General features: G+C 39.2%; 1 pseudogene; it reads right to left on the bottom strand.

Moving 5' to 3' along the window:
* LOC108635895 lies at positions 499–14,643 on the bottom strand (annotated as a pseudogene).

Below are 15,094 nucleotides of genomic sequence, written 5' to 3'. Positions count from 1 at the left end.
TAACTCAAAGATCTAATGTTGCTACCTGTTTTTTCTATATACCAACTATATCAACAAATAAAAGATATGAAAATTTGGCAGCAAGTATTGGCTCAACCATGAAACGCTTAATCGGTTTTATTCTAATGATCTTGACACCTCAGAAGCCCCTGCAATACTAGGATGTTTTAAGCTTCCTGTGCCTCTCACGGTTGGGAGACTGTAAACAATTCACAAGCTGTAAAAAGTCCAGGGGAATCTGTTAGGCAAGTTAGAGAGCTATCAGAGGGGGTTTTAAGCCGAGACATTCTTTTGCAGGAGACTGAAGCCCTGAATTAACTTTTTCCAGAGAGTGTCAGAGGAGTGGAAAAGCAGAGTACAGTAAAGGCTGGCAGATTTTGTTTTTTTGGGGTACATGCTCAGGAAATACCAGGGGGAAAACCTGAGGCCTGATTCACCTTGTCCATCAAGGCCTCTGCCGCATGACCTTGTCACAGGTGGGATTCCTCACGCTGGCTCTCAGCAGCTGTTCAAGCGAATGCCAAAGGAGTCCAGCTTGTTTTCAATTATATTCTTATGTTTCAAAGGTTTCAGAGCACCCAAACATTCAGGATCAAGCTACACATTCGGGCCACTGCAATGACTTGACAGCCTCTCTACCTTTCTCATCCTTGACACTTTCAATGATATTTGAGGGATCCTGGAGCTGGATTTTGATTTCTCTGTGTCTCATGACACAGGGGTCAGAGGAGTGAATCCCGGCAGCCACATCGGAATATACTTGGGCCAAGCTACCGAACTGCGTGGACTTCCCCACAGTTAGAAAGCCCACTAACTCAACTGGAGCATCACCTCTCTTGGCCACACCAAAACCTTCTGGCTCACCAGCACCACCACCTTTTGGAGAAATGAGTTTTCTGTGAAGCTTAACAGAGAGAGCCTTCAGTTCAATTCAGTTCAGTTCAGTCGCTCAGTCATGTCCAACTCTTTGTGACCCCATGAATTGCAGCACGCCAGGCCTCCCTGTCCATCGCCAACTCCTGGAGTTCACTCAGACTCACGTCCATTGAGTCAGTGATGCCATCCAGCCATCTCATCCTCTGTCGTCCCCTTCTCCTCCTGCCCCCAATCTGTCCCAGCATCAGAGTCTTTTCCAATGAGTCAACTCTTCGCATGAGATGGCCAAAGTACTGGAGTTTCAGCTTTAGCATCATTCCTTCCAAAGAACACCCAGGCCTGATCTCCTTCAGAATGGACTAGTTGGATCTCCTTGCAGTCCAAGGGACTCTCAAGAGTCTTCTCCAACACCACAGTTCAAAAGCATCAGTTCTTCAGCACTCAGCCTTCTTCACAGTCCAACTCTCACATCCACACATGACCACAGGAAAAACCATAGCCTTGACTAGACGGACCTTTGTTGGCAAAGTAATGTGTTGGCAAAGTATCTGTGTTGGTCATATCCTTCCTTCCAAGGAGTAAGTAATGTCTTTTAATTTCATGGCTGCAGTCACCATCTACAGTGATTTTGGAGCCCCCCAAAATAAAGTCTGACACTGTTTCCACTGTTTCCCCATCTATTTCCCATGGAGTGATGGGACCAGATGCCATGATTTTTGTTTTCTGAATGTTGAGCTTTAAGCCAACTTTTCCACTCTCCTCTTTCACTTTCATCAAGAGGCTTTTTAGTTCCTCTTCACTTTCTGCCATAAGGGTGGTGTCATCTGCATATCTGAGGTTACTGAGGTTTCTCCTGGAAATCTTGATTCCAGCTTGTGCTTCATCCAGCCCAGCGTTTCTCATGATGTACTCTGCATATAAGTTAAATAAGCAGGGAGACAATATACTGCCTTGACATACTCCTTTTCCTATTTCAAACCAGTCTGTTGTTCTAAGTCCAGTTCTAACTGTTGCTCCCTGACCTGCATATAGATTTCTCAAGAGGCAGGTCAGGTGGTCTGGTATTCGCATCTCTGATAGAGCCTTCAGTTCAGTTCAGTTCCGTCACTCAGTCATGTCCAACTCTTTGTGACCCCATGAACTGCAGCACGCCAGGCCTCCCTGTCCAACACCAACTCCCGGAGTTCACTCAGACTCATGTCCATCGAGTCAGTGATGCCATCCAGCCATTTCATCCTCTGTCATCCCCTTCTCCTCCTGCCCCCAATCCCTCCCAGCATCAGAGTCTTTTCCAATGAGTCAACTCTTCACATGAGGAGGCCAAAGTACTGGAGTTTCAGCTTTAGCACCATTCCTTCCAAAGAACACCCAGGGCTGATCTCCTTTAGAATGGACTGGTTGTATCTCCTCGCCTTAAGCACCTCTAAACAGTGGCTTTGTACTTTTAGTTCGAACCATCTCAGCTTCGATCCCACAGGTGTCGGCTTAGACGCTACTAATGATGGCGATTTCCCTGGGGTGCCGAGGCCTCCACACAGATTGCTTCTGTCACACATCTGCCAGTGGACCAGCCACCGCCAGCAGGATCTACTGCTGTGCGCAGGCGCTATACCTCCTACTTCTCAAAGTTCAGGGTGACACTCACTAACTCCCCACCACAACACAATGCAGCAGGGTGTAGGAAAACCCTCTGTTCCCCATTTTTTAAAGAAGGTTTTCTGTCATTTCTTTTTTAGGGCATGGGCTGTGTCATTTAGTACGGACTTCTGGCTCTTATGCGTGCACAAGTATGTAGTGTCCAAAACCAAATTCTGCACACTGAAAAAAACAAAGCAGAAAGATGAGTTTATTTTCAAAGCTTATGGCCTGCAAAACCAGGAAACTTAAGGCGACCGGCAATGTTTCCTCTTGCTTACTGACTGCAGTTTTTGTTTTGTTTTTTAATCATTACATAATTATATTTTAATACATAATCAAAATACAGATTTACACCATAGTAAATTGATGCCAATAAAATATATTTCATTTGCATTGCATGACAAATGGTTACTGTCCTTCATTATAAATGAGTTCTTAGAAACCAGTAACAAAGACATTGACATTCCTATGGAAATTAAAAAAAAAAAGCCAGAGGAAAATAAAAGAACACAAGTGACTTCTAAGAACTAAAGGATGTTTATGGAGTAAATGCAGAAGTTATTTGTCTTTTTCTGAGACCTGGTGGCTTCTTCCTTTTCTGGGTGAAGGTAGCTGAGTTAGGATCAACCAAGTCCAAAGATGGTGTGAACACACTTGGTATTTGTGTATTGGCTGGTGTACTCTGCTCATTTCTGAGAAGAGCTGTCAATTTCCTGCAACTAATATTAGATAAAGTTAAATTTAATTTTTCTTTCATGTGTCTACATTAACCAACTCCATTTTGTCTCCAACGTCAGTGACTCCATTTTGTTTTGGTTCTACAGTATACATACATGTATGCACACATCTGCACAAGGCCAAAATTCTGGTGGGCTGTGAGGTCAAGCGCCTTTACAAAACGGAATTAGAAAGAGATTGATTCCAGAAGATGGATGTCTTCTGAGACTGAGGCTGTAAAAGTAATGTACTCTGGTGGCAAGTCAGTTCTCTCCAAAAGTGAGGTTGCAGTTGACAGCCCAAGGGGTGGGAAGAATTGGGCTAGGAAAGGAGCTTGCATGGACAGAGCAGCATCCATACCTGCCTCACTAGCTTTAGCACACTGGTGGCAGGTCCAGCCTAGCCCCAGAAGCAGGTATGAGACCTTGTTGGTGAGGAGGGGTATGAAAATCCAAAGTGCTCTATGGGACCATTCTTTGGCCCTTCTCTATCCACTGCTGTGCATGTCAGATCTATGACTCTTCATCTTTCATTATAATTTATAGTGATCAAATATTCCAGGGAGAAAATAATATACTGAATTATCTGTTAACATTCAGTGTGGAACATTTCATAAACGGTAGGTCAAGAATCACTAGCATCTTGGCAGATTGATGTGGATTATACTGTTTCCCCTTTTACCATTTATCCATCTACGCTGTGGAGTTTACAAAGCAGATACTAAAGTGGAGATTTTGTAATTGCCACATTGCCTGTGATTTTTCAGATATAATGGAAAAGGGAAAAGTCATAGAATGTAAAGTAAGGAAAAGCTGTGGCGCTTTGATTTTTAAAAAGTTTTGTTCTGAAAATCATGTGTCATTAAGTTTGTAGTTAATACTAGAAAAGAGTCTGGCTTTCATTATGAAAGAGATAATTTATTCACATACAGAACAAGGTTCATTGATTAGGAGTAGTATGTAGTGAGTTAGAATAAACTTTGCTTTCAAAACTAAGTTCAGCATTTGGCAAAGTTTGATTGGTACAGAAGAAACAATGTATTATGTTTTAACCTAATCACTTAACAGTTTTTTTAGGCAAAATTGAGATGTGCAGACATGATGACTCTAAAGATGAGTAAATTTTTAACTTTTTATATTAATACCAAAGTAACAGGAGATGCCTACATAGAGGTTGCATAAGTAATTGACACATTTCTGTGAAATTTATTAATGACTTAAGATGCAGAGGCATACTTGTAAAATTGATCAACATTTATCTGGAAGTACAAAATTAATAGCTATTATGATCTGGAGTAGAATCAGGATTCAGAAAAATCTTTAGAGTTGAAATAATAGGCAGAATTCACTAAGAAAGTGTTTATATGAGATGTTCAGAAGTGGCAAATTCATAGAGACTAAAAGTAAATTAGTGGTTACCAGGGCCTGGGGGAAGCAGGGAATGAGGAGTGACTATTAGTAAATGAAGCAAATGATTTCCTTTTGGAGTGACACAATGTTTTGGAATTGGATAATGGTAATGGTTGCATAATTTTGTGACTATACTAAAATCCAGGCTTTCCGAGTGCTGATAGTGGTAAAGAATCTGCCTGCAATGCAGGAGATGTGGGTTTGATCCCTGGGTCAGAAAGATTCCCCTGGAGAAGGAAATGGCAACCCTCTCCAGTATTCTTGCCTGGAAAATTCCATGGGCAGAGGAGCCTGGTGGACTATAGTCCATGGGGCCCCAAACAGTCAGACACAACTGAGCACATACTGCTGCTGCTGCTAAGTCTCTTCAGCCATGTCCGACTCCATGTGACCCCATAGACGGCAGCCCACAAGGCTCCTCTGTCCCTGGGATTCTCCAGACAAGAACACTGGAGTGGGTTGCCATTTCCTTCTCCAATGCATGAAACTGAAAAGTGAAAGTGAAGTCGCTCTGTCGTGTCTGACTCTTAGCGACCCCATGGACTGCAGCCCAACAGGCTCCTCCTTCCATGGATTTTCCAGGCAAGAGTACTGGAGTGGGGTGCCATTGCCTTCTCTGGAGCACATACTAAAATCCACTAAATTTTACACTTTAAAAGGATGAATTTAATGGTAAGTGAATTATATCTCAGCAAAACTTTAAAAAGGCACTTATGTTTAATAAACTGGGAATAGAAGAAAAACATATGAAAAACAGAAGGAAATTGAACATAGTAAAGGATTTTTATCTTGCACATGTAACCAGGTGAAAATTTAGTTGCATTCTCATTAACTCATGCATTAAAAAATGGAAAGAATAATAGAAGTAAAATAGAAGTATATTATATCTATTATTATGAAGCCTTGTTCTAGATATTATAACCAAGATATATACTGTAAACATTCTGACATGATATATATCATATTTAAATGCTGTGAAAGAGAAGGCCGTATTATATTCAATGAAGATGGTTTGATTGTCTAGTAAAAGTGTTAGTCTCTCAGTCATGTCTGACTCTTTGTGACCCCATGGACTTTATAGACCACTAGTCTCCTCCATCCATGGGATTATCTGGGCAAGAATACTGGAGTGGGTAGCCATTCCCCTCTCCAAGGAGTCCTCCCCAACCAGGGATTGAACCTGGGTCTCCTGCACTGCAGCAGATTCTTTACCATCTGAGGCACCAGGGAAGCCTATATAGAACACATAAAACTTTGTATAACAAATAGATTAGAAAGAATTCAAAAAAGAATTCCAGATGAAAAGAATTAACAAAGTCAACAGGTTCCTTATATGTTATCAACAAACAAATATAACAAAATGAAATGCAAAACAGAACTCAATCAAAATAACAATCTAAAAAATAAAAATACTTAGAGTTAAATTCATGTGATATTGGCAAAGATGAAGACACCTTATATGGATGTCAGAGATGGGTAATTGTAAGAAATTGAATGAAAACAATTCTGTGTATGCATATATGTATATTTCTCTAAGCAGAGAATCTAAACAGTCCATCAAATTCTCAAATGAGCAAAAGAAACAAAAAAGTTTATATATCATTGCCCATAAAGCAGCAGAATAGTGTAGTAAGAATTCATTGATAAATGGGTAGTATAGCTTGATATAAATTGGAAATGACAGATAAATGGAATCATAAAGAAAAATTTTTAAAAATATATATTTGGTGTATGATAAATAATACATAAATAATTGATAGATGATCAATTTTTAAACAGTATTTGAGAAAAGAGATAATTATTTAGAAAAAAATGAAGTCTTCTTCTTATAAACCAAAATTTCAGATTTATTAAGGATTTTATAGAAAAATTAAATCTTAAAATATTAGAAGAAAATATAGGCTAATTTTTATGCAGGTGTAGGTCTTTAAGAGAGGCTTCCCTGGTGGCTAAGTGGTAAAGAATCCACTTGCCATAGAAGACTTGGGTTTGATCTCTGGGTTGGGAAGATCCCTTGGAGAAGGGAATGGCAACCCACTCTAGTATCCTTGCCTGGAGAATTCCATGGACACAGGAGCCTTGTGGGCTACAGTCCATGGTGTCGTTAGAGTCAGACATGACTTAGCAACTAACCAGCAACGACATAATTGTTTTACTATATGTATACATACCACAATAAGCTGTGGAAAATTCTGAAAGAGATGGGAATACCAGACCACCTAACCTGCCTCTTGAGAAATCTGTATGCAGGTCAGGAAGCAACAGTGAGAACTGGACATGGAACAACAGACTGGTTCCAAATAGGAAAAGGAGTACATCAAGGCTGTATATTGTCACCCTGCTTATTTAACTTATATGCAGAGTACATCATGAGAAACACTGGACTGGCAGAAACACAAGCTGGAATCAAGATTGCCAGGAGAAATATCAATAACCTCAGATATGCAGATGACACCACCCTTATGGCAGAAATGAAGAGGAACTAAAAAGCCTCTTGATGAAAGTGAAAGAGGAGAGTGGAAAAGTTGGCTTAAAGCTCAACATTCAGAAAACGAAGATCATGGCAACTGGTGCCATCACTTCATGGGAAATAGATGGGGAAACAGTGGAAACAGTGTCAGACTCTATTTTTTGGGGGCTCCAAAATCACTGCAGAGGGTGATTGCAGCCATGAAATTAAAAGACATTTACTCCTTGGAAGAAAAGTTATGACCAACCTAGATAGCATATTCAAAAGCAGAGACATTACTTTGTCGACTAAGGTCCGTCTAGTCAAGGCTATGGTTTTTCCTGTGGTCATGTGTGGATGTGAGAGTTGGACTGTGAAGAAGGCTGAGCACTGAAGAATTGATGCTTTTGAACTGTGGTGTTGGAGAAGACTCTTGAAAGTCCCTTGGACTGCAAGGAGATCCAACTAGTCCATTCTGAAGGAGATCAGCCCTGGGATTTCTTTGGAAGGAATGATGCTAAAGCTGAAACTCCAGTACTTTGGCCATCTCATGCGAAGAGTTGACTCATTGGAAAAGACTCTGATGCTGGGAGGGATTGGGGGCAGGAGGAGAAGGGGACGACAGAGGATGAGATGGCTGGATGGCATCACTGACTCAATGGACGTGAGTCTGAGTGAACTCCGGGAGTTGGTGATGGACAGGGAGGTCTGGCGTGCTGCGATTCATGGGGTCGCAAAGAGTCGGACACGACTGAGCGACTGAACTGAACTGAACTGAATGTATACATATTCTTTTGCAAACAGGAAAGTATAAGAACTTTACGTAGAGTATAATAGGCAAATAACAAATCAGGAAAAGCATTGCAATATATTTGACAAGTTTTAATGTTAATACCTAAAATTCTCTAACAAAAACTTCAAAGAGAGAGATCAAAAGAAAAGTGATCAAAGGGCAAGAAAAAAGCAATTTCTAAGAAGAAATACAAATAACCAGTAGACATATAAAATGTTCAAAGGTAATCAAAGAATCTCAAATTTAAATAACAATAATATAGAACTGGCTAATATTATGAAATTTGGTAATTCCCAGGGTTTAAGCTAGAGTTAAGAAATGGGCTTTTCCTTTAATACACTAACAAGTAAGGTGAAATTGCCATTCATGTTCCTGAATTTGCATTTTGCCAATATCTATCAAAAGCCTTAAAAAATGTGCTTAACTTTGTAAGCACTGGTCTCGGAATATCTTAGGGATATAATTGTGTAAATACTCACAAATGTCTATTTGAGAATTGTTTTGCAGCAGTTTTTATATTGGTGAAAATTTTAAATAGTATTAAAGAGGTTAAATGAATTATGGCTATGGAAATACTGATTTCCAAAGATAGTCACAACAGTATTTTCAGTCCCACATGTTCTTCCTTAACCTTGTCACTCCCTAGTTACCATTTTCCTTGCCCTTGAACCTAGGCAATACTTTATGGCTCCTTCACTGAGTAACAGATGATGAAAGTGAAACTGGATGACTTTTAAAGGCAAAAGACTTTCCACCTGATTCTCCCCTTTGGGATTTTTCTCCCTTGAAACTCAGCTTGGGATGAAGCCCAGACCTCATGGCAAGGTCACCTGTATGTGTTCCAGCAGAAAGCCTCAGGTAAGATTGCTGCCAACAGCCAATATCTACTAATCATCTAAGTGAATGAGGTTTCAGATGATGCTAGCCTCCAGCCTTTGAGTCACTACAGCTGATTCTAAGTAGAGCAGACAAATTGTTGAATGCTTCCAAATTGCAGATTTGTGAACAAAATGAATACTGTTCTTTTAAGTCACTACAGTTTGTAAGTGGTTTATTATTATACATAGCCATAGAACCTGGAACAATGTTACCTCCAAAACTGAAATATTGTGGGGGCATTTTTACAGAAAAACATAGGTGGAAAATATGTATCTTTAAAATTTTACAGGCATTGACAAAGTGCAGTTGAGAAAAAGGGTAGATCATAAGAGTATATATTATTATATCTAGTATATATAATAATACTATAATAATCTTATTGGAGAAGGACATGGCAACCCACTCCAGTGTTCTTGCCTGGGAAATCCCATGGACAGAGGAACCTGGGAGGCTACAGTCCATGGGTCACAAAGAATCGAACACGACTGAGTGACTGAACAATAATAATACTATATATCATATAGTATACAGTATATATAATAATTACATTTTGTGTATGTATACAAAAATTCACATAAATATCCAACAATCAGCATGTGTATGTATAGAAAAGGCACTTGGGAAAGTCTTTAAAAAATATAGACAGCAGTTTTCTTCAAATGTTTGGAGTAAAGCAATGCTTTATACTTAATTTATGTTGTTGCTCATCTTGCTGATTTTCTAATTTTTTACAAGTGTACATTGATCACTTGTTTGATAAAGATTAAACAAATTGAACTTAATAAACAGCTGGTAGTGTATCAAATACAGAGGAACCTGGCTCAATAGCTTTTCATAAGAAAAAGACAGGTGTTTTAGCTGATTACAAGTTCAAAATTAGTGAACAGTGTGTTTTAATTACCAAAATGTTTTTGCAAACTTAGGTAGCAATTACAAAATTCTAGAATCCAGAGGACTGGAGACACACTGAACAGATTACACTTCAAGGTAACACCAGTTTTAAGAAAAACAGCCACTGATCTTTTTCAGAAGAGACTGACGCAGATGGTGGTAAGGTCTGAAGTGGGATTATGTGAGGGACAGTAGAAACAGCAGGGAATCCTGTTGTGTTAGAAAAGAGAAAACAGATATATTTTATGAGAAATGGGGTTAGACTTCATCTGGATAATTTCAGAGAGTAAGAATTAAGCAATAAATGAAAATCCTAAAGAGACAGATGTAGCTCAATTGAAGACACTATTTTCAATTAAATTGAGCTATTCAAAAATTGCAAGGGTAGCCAAAGAATGTAATGAGACCAAAACCTTGGTCTCTGGTTTTGAGGTTCCCAGGTGTCAGGATGTTTCTAGAACTCTGCTCTTCGTGGAAAGGTCTGGTCGAGTATCATTCGAAGACCTGTCCCTTTCCACATCTACGAGTTTCTGTCGTAGGATCAGAACCACGACAATATACTCTGTGGCCAATACTCTATAGTCACTCTCTAGCATACCTTTTTCTAATAGCCTGATTTTCTGAATTCCCAGTCTTTGCTAATTAGCACAGCTGAACTGAGTTTGGCAGTGATTTTTCTCAGAATTAAAGACTCATGTTTTCGTAAGATGATGTGTGTCTTAAGTCTCCTCATTAAAACTCCCTAGCTTTGATTGTTAGTGTCTGTCTCCACACAGCACAAAACAGACGTTTGGCCATTTCTTATGTAATTTGATTGGTATAACAACTCATTGTATTATTCAGCTCCACAAAGCAAAGTTTTAGGTTTTTTTTTTTTTTCCCCCATCTAGATGGGCTATGTAGGTAGGCTTCTTGTCTACTTATTTAAGTGGAGTTCCTGACACACCTGAACACTCTGCTTACCTACAGATTAAAGATTTTATCAAGTTGTTTGAAGAGTAAAGATTATTTCCTTCTTTTTCTATAGCAATTATGAGGAACTAATTTAAACTGAGCATTTTAAAGGAAAGATAATGTCCTCTTACAAGTTTGTTAAGACCGTGTAGTTTTCCTGTCACCTTGGCCCTGCCATCTCACTCTGATTTTGCAGCATTGATGTATTTCAGCACTTCTGTGTTTACGGTAAAACATCACCCTTCCTTACTTTCTAAAACATAGATACAGGTCTCTACACATCTGATATTTGGGTCAAATGCTCTTACACCTCCCTTCGTGCCTCTTCTTTGTTCTTAAAAATAGGAGGAGATTGGAAGGCTTATAAAATTGTGAAGATACTCCCAGAAAATATGTGGTTTTATTCTCTTGACTCACATCTAGATACAGTCAAATAATTGAACCCAGCATGCAGCTCTGAGTCATAGGGGAATTTTATGATATCTGCAAAACATTTAAATTTGATTTGTTAAATTGTACCTAAAATGAATTTAGGCAGTTCTTAATAATTCTTAATAATGATAGCACAGAAAATAAACATAAAATATCCAAGAGAAAATAAAGATATGTGATAGATAAATGTAATATTAAATACACTATTTGGGTTTCCCAGATGGTGCTAGAGGTAAAGAACCCAGCTGCCAACGCAAGTAGATGTAAGAGACGTGGTTTCAATCATTGGGTTGGGAAAATCCCTGGAAAGAGGGCATGGCAACCCACTCCAGTATTCCTGTCTGGAGAACCCCATGGCAGGCTGCAGGCCATAGGATTGCACAGAGGCAGTCCAGAGGATTGCTCAGAGTCAACAGGACTGAAGCGACTTAGCAGGCACCCACATTCCATTTACTGGAAACAATGTCTCTATGGAATGCATCTAATAAAACAACTTAAAGTATTTGCTGTGTAAGTTTTCACAAGACAAATCCCTGCTTAGAAGCAAAAAAGTAGAGCTATATATATTTTAAAGTCTCTACTAATGATTTGGAAAGCTTTTCCGCAAAAATTTACAGTGCAAGCTATATGCAAACGATTGGCACTGACTATTTATTGCTAGGTGAGACATAAATCACTTTCAATCAAAATTCTTCCTGAGAATAATCCATATATGGCTAATTTTTACTTGAGTAGTTGTGAAAATTCATGACCTACTTGGCAAATTGGTGAAATGTCCTTTTTCTTGTAGGAAGATGCATCCATATAGTGGTATGTGTTAGCAGACGACTTGCGCTGCTTCCTGTTTGCCCGTTGGTATGGAACCCATTCAATTGGACTTGACAAATAATTTTTACCAATGACTTTTGTTCACTTGGTGGGCAGCCCTTGAATGCCATTAATTTTTATTGATTAAGCACAAAAATAAATGTTCATCTCACTGACAGTTATGGATATGGTAAAAGAAACAATACTCCCCCTCAAAAAGGGAGCCCCCCTACATTTTAACTTAATAATATTCTCTTAAGTGCAAAGGTCTAGAAGATGAGCATAATACTAGAGCATAATGAACTGTTCGTTTTCCACTGGGAGTAGTTTATATTTACCTGAATTGTGGATTGGGAGAAGCTCAAGTTTGGAAGCCAAATTTGTAGTTATTTCTGAGTGCATATTGAGAAATCAGGACCATGTTTCAGCTTTCTTGTGACTTCTCTGCTTTTGCTGTGCTCCTTCATCTCACTCTGTGACAGGTTAAAGTAATAAGTGAATTTTGGGGCTTTGAAATAGGATGACCTCGGTCTCATCCCAGCTCTATCAGCAGCTGTGTGACTTGGATAAGTTACTTAACAGTCTTATATTCTGGATTCTTGATCTCTGAAGGAGGGATAATATTCCTATCTCATGATTTTGTGAAGATTAAATAGACTAATGCAAGCACAGTGCTTAGTGAGAGGCATTGGGGAGGCTATAGTGTAGGATTCTGTGTTTATAGCTTTACTGCCATTATTACTCTAACAATGTTTGGTGTGCACAAAAGGAAGAAATGGCAAACCTTGCTCTTGGCACTGATTCTAGTCTCCATTAGTTTAGGTGTGATTGAGCAGAATTTCCTTTTCTATGCACTCTGTGGTTGTTATCATTCATTTTTATACATTTCAGTATTCTTTTCAGGAGAATACTGTACCAGTCTTGAAGATTCACTCCCTAAAAGTGGCATCTGCCAGCCATATCCCTAAGAAACTATTCTAATTTATAGGAACCAGGTGTCTGAAATTTGAGATATATTGTGCTTAAGAAGGATTTCTTAGTGATGGAAAATTTTCTTTTTCTAGTGAAAGTATTTCACAGAAATTGAAATAATATTTTGTCTTGTCTTAGAAAATAACTTATACATTATTATTTATTTAGTTCCAAGAAAATAGATGAGTAAGAGTAAGTGAGAATCCAGGTTCAACTATAAATTTGTCTATAACATCAGTGGTTCTCAAACCTGGTAGCCCATCAAGATATTCTAGGAAGCTTTTCTTTTTTCTTTATTTTTTTAATTTTTACTTTATTTTACTTTACAATACTGTATTGGTTTTGCCATACATTGACATGAATCCACCACGGGTGTACATGAGATCCCAAACATGAACCCCCCTCCCATCTCCCTCCCCATAACATCTCTCTGGGTCATCCCCATGCACCAGCCCCAAGCATGCTGTATCCTGCATTGGACATAGACTGGCGATTCGATTCTTACATGATAGTATACATGTTTCAATGCCATTCTCCCAAATCATCCCACCCTCTCCCTCTCCCTCTGAGTCCAAAAGTCCGCTATACACATCTGTGTCTTTTTTGCTGTCTTGCATCCAGGGTCATCATTACCATCTTTCTAAATTCCATATATATGTGTTAGTATACTGTATTGGTGTTTCTCTTTCTGGCTTACTTCACTCTGTATAATCGGCCCCAGTTTCATCCATCTCATCAGAATTGATTCAAAATGAAGACTTCTGGAAACTTCCTTGATAGTCCAGTTGTTAAGACTCTGTGTTTCTAATGCAGGCATGCTGGTTTGATTCCTGGTTGATCCCATGCCACACAGCATGGCTGAAAAAAAAGAAAATCTTTTGTAAAATCTTGGTCCACTGGGAGTTGACTTGGAGGAGGAGGTGAGGATCTGGTTACACTGTGGGCTAGAGGCGATCTTGCACCATAGGCACAAGACATGAGTATACCAGAAGAGGCGTAAAGCTAATAACACGTCAGGTTGTGAGACCTGCACTTCCTTCCTACTGCTCTTAAGTTTTACCATGAGTCCTTTGAATTTCCTTAGATAATATGGCAAGTTCAGTTCAGTTCAGTTCAGTTCATTTCAGTCACTCAGTCGTGTCCGACACTTTGCAACCCCATGAATTGCAGCACGCCAGGCCTCCCTGTCCATCACCAACTCCCGGAGTTCACTCAGACTCACGTCCATCGAGTTGGTGATGCCATCCAGCCATCTCCTCTGTCGTCCCCTTCTCCTCCTGCCCCTACAGGCAATTAATTATCCTGTTGCAGTCACTAGTGATTCAGCTACCATCAAAACATCTGCTCAAGGGTGAGAATCCTTGAGCTGTAAGAGTATTATGCCTCAGAGGCAATTTGAGTGACCAGGAGACATAGGAGCATGAATGGGCAAATATCTTCTATGTTTGAACTGTATTTTTGGAAATTATGTCTGATTTAAGCCTCTACTTTAAAGATGTCTACTTTATTCTGAGAATATGGATGGTTTATGAAGGGTTTAAAGGATTATTCTAACACAGAACATCCATCTTATCCCATGTCCCAAACTGTCAACTTGAGAGTTGACAAATATGCAAAAAGGCCACAATATTTCACAGTAACTGTCACAGAAGGTGGAGCCTGGTTCCCCACCCATTAAACCTGGGGCTTGCCTTGTGGCCTTCTTTGACACACTGAATGTAGTACAAATGAAGAAGTAAGTACAACTCGTAATGGGTTATGAGCCTCGACCTCAGGAGGCCTTGTAGCTTCAGCCTTTGTTGCTTGTAGAACCCTGTTGTTACCATGTGGGTGAGTCAACCTGGTGGATAAGTAGAGATCAGTGGCACATTTGCATCCATACCTGGATGAAAAACAGCCAGATAAGTGACTCTAGAGTGATCCAGAGGCCATCTTAGGTCACTGGGCCACCAACTAGTCTTCTTCATTCTGCCTGAATCCAGAGGGATTAAGCTAAGCAGACCCAGATCACAGAATAAGTCTGACTATAGAATCATGAGCTAAGTAAATGTTGCTTATATCCAATAGGTATAATGCTATGTAGCAAAACCCAACTAATACACCTGGAATAGTCCTAGTTTAGATCCTTTGTTATGGTGTAATTATTAGCATGGCCTTCTTTCATTCTCAAAACTATCATTATTCAAGTATAGGTTGTACAATTAAGTCAACAGTACTACTGTTGATTTGCCAGACAAATTTTATATTTAAAAATGTATTTTAAAATTAGTTATTTTC

Source organism: Capra hircus, chromosome 4, assembly GCF_001704415.2.
Source record: "Capra hircus breed San Clemente chromosome 4, ASM170441v1, whole genome shotgun sequence".
NCBI lineage: Eukaryota > Metazoa > Chordata > Mammalia > Artiodactyla > Bovidae > Capra > Capra hircus.
This window is presented reverse-complemented; position numbering and strand designations above follow the sequence as displayed.